Here is a 3093-nt window from a genome sequence, read left to right on the forward strand (position 1 = left end):
TGGCTGCCTAGCTCTGAGCCTGGATCTGATCCCCCTGCTGATGCTCCGCTTACAGTTCGCATGCTGTACTAGATGCTCCAGGCATTACAGACAGATCTCACTTCTGACTACCAGGACTCCGTCAGCCAACTCACTGGTGAGGTGGCGGGTATTGGCGATCATACCAATCATTTGGTAAATAAAATACAGGAGCTGGTATCCTCTGTGATAGGATCACTGGTGAAGTGGTCTGTGGCAGGTACATTTGTCCCAGAATCCAGTCTGGCATACTGTTTCCCAGCTGCTGTGTGTGTAAGGAAGGAGTCCTCCACCAGAAGAGGAACCCCTAATCTGACTGTGTCACAATTTGGTGGAGAATGCGGGCACCAACACACACTGAAGTTGCAGCAAGAGGAAATCTTTCCATTTAAAAATTAAAGGGACAGACACCCAATTTGTGAGTGTGGAAATAACACTGTGTCCTTGGAGTCCCATAGAGGAGGCGTCAGCCAATGCTCAGAGAGGCAAGGTTCAGCTTCCAACCTACACCCCGGGACAAAATGGAGGACATTATTAAAGCCTTACTCCAAGCTACAGCAGCTCAGCAGGAGACAAACAAACTTCAGCAGGAATCTACCAGGGCTCAGCAGGAAGCTACAGCAGCTCAGCAGGAATCTACCAGGGCTCAGCAGGAATCCACCAGGGTGCAACTGTTGGCCTTGGAGACAGCCCAGAGGCAACAACAGGTCGCCATTGAGGAAACCCGCCAGGCCTTAGCGGAAAACAGCCAGGCCATAAGAGAGGTGGTACAGCACCTGGGCGCCCGGCCCAGAGATGTTACTACTGGTCCTCCCACCACCACTCACTCCGTACGAGCCAGTCACTTCCTCCAAAAGATGACTTCGGGCGATGATGTGGAGGCCTATCTTGCCGCATTTGAAAGAACGGCCGAAAGGGAGAGTTGGCCCAAGGAGCAGTGGGCAAGTCTGGAGGCACCTTTTTTGTCTGGGGAGCCACAAAAAGCATATTTCGACTTATGCCTGGCTGATGCCAAGGACTATAAAAAACTAAAACAGGAGATCCTAACTCGCTAGGGAGTCACCACCTTTGTTCGTGCCCAACGGGTCCACAGCTGGGAGTTCCATAAGGACAAGCCTCCACGTTCACAGATGCATGACCTCGTCCATCTGTCCTCAGAATGGCTACAGCCCGAGACGCTAACGGGACCACAGATCGTGGAAAGGGTCGTGATGGACCGGTACCTGCGATCATTACCTGTGACTCTGCGCAAGTGGGTGAGCCATGCAGACCCTAAGTCCACGGACCAGTTGGTCGAGCTGGTGGAGAGGTACGTGGCGGCTGTGGAGCTGATGAGTATGCCCCACCGAGCCCCGATGGCACACCGGCGAACTCCCACAGACACTGGTAAGACTGTTCCAGGGGAGAAGGGTGCTGGGCGGTGGAATGTACCTAAGACTGAGGGTGTAGAACCTGGAGACAGGCCTGCCAGGCCGGGAAGGTTCTTGCCCCGTAAACGACTAGACATTAATATGACTCAGTGTTTCCGATATGGTGGCTTCGGCCATATTGCCGCTAATTGTGCATTTACAACTGAACCTATGCAATGTGATACTGCTCATGTCTACCGCAGGGGGTCTTTCTTTGCACAGATAGCCTGTACGGCTGACCAGCAGGCTGAGACTGATAAGCACATGTGTGTACTCACTGTAGATGGCAACCGAGTAGAGGCACTGTTAGACTCTGGTAGCTTGGTGACACTTATAAAAGCTGAGCTGGTGAACCCCTTGAGGCATACAGGGAAAACTGTTGGTGTGACCTGCATACATGGGGATACTCGATATTATGTTACGGCCGAGGTGAACATCGAGACACCATGTGGCTCTGCTATAGTTTCTGTGGGTTTGGTGCATGGTCTGGTGTACGATGCAATATTGGGGAGAGACTTTGCTCACTTCTGGAAGTTGTGGGAAAGCCATTTTGTTCCAGAGGTGAACAACCCCAATCCATTTGAGAAGGTTGTCGATGTAGTGGAAGAGGGAGTTTCTTCTGAGTCAGAGTTATTCCCTTTTTCTACTATGGTTGGCGAACTAGAGAATGTGGAACGTGGCGGTGGCCCGCCAACTGATGTGCCTCCCATTGAGGTGGGAAGTGTTGTTGGGCCAGGTGATCGTCTGCCTGATTTAGAGGTCAGAAGAGAGGTCTTTGCCATGGAGCAGTTGAATGACCCTACTTTGGTAAAAGCCAGGGAGAATGTAAAAGTAGTTGATGGTAAACCCGTAGACCCTGATAGTCCTTTGTCTTATCCCCACATGGCAATGTGGCAGGATTTGTTATATCAGGTGACTAAGAAGGGGGAAGATGTTGTGGAACAACTAATAGTTCCCAAAGCCTACAGAAGAACAGTGTTGGATCTGGCCCATGGTCATATAATGGCAGACCATCTAGGGGTAGAGAAAACCACTGAGCGAATAATGCAGAGGTTTTTCTGGCCCGGGCTTCATAAAGAGGTATCTGAATTTTGCGCATCCTGCCCTGAGTGTCAGTATCATGCTCCCAGGCCACATTTTAAGGGTCCACTAGTTCCATTGCCTATCATAGAGGTGCCGTTTGAAAGAATAGCGATGGATTTGGTTGGACCCTTAATGAAGTCTGCCAGGGGACACCAGTATATTCTGGTCATAATGGATTACGCTACCAGGTACCCGGAAGCGATCCCGTTGCGCAATACGTCAACCAAGACCATTGCCAGAGAGCTAGTTCATGTCTTTAGCAGGCTGGGTATACCTAAGGAGATACTAACTGACCAGGGTACACCGTTTATGTCCAAAGTCATGAAAGAGTTATGCCGCCTGTTCAAAATCGAACAGTTAAGAACTTCGGTTTATCACCCCCAAACCGATGGGCTGGTCGAGAGGTTTAACAAGACGTTAAAACACATGCTTAGGAAAGTGGTCGACAAGGATGGTAGGGATTGGGACTACTAATTGCCGTATTTATTGTTGGCCATAAGAGAAGTTCCCCAGTCCTCCACCGGGTTTTCACCCTTCGACTTGTTGTATGGGAGACACCCAAGGGGGTTACTAGACATTGCCA

This window comes from Taudactylus pleione, unplaced genomic scaffold (assembly GCF_031769625.1).
Source record: "Taudactylus pleione unplaced genomic scaffold, aTauple2 ptg000181l, whole genome shotgun sequence".
In the NCBI taxonomy this organism is placed as follows: domain Eukaryota; kingdom Metazoa; phylum Chordata; class Amphibia; order Anura; family Myobatrachidae; genus Taudactylus; species Taudactylus pleione.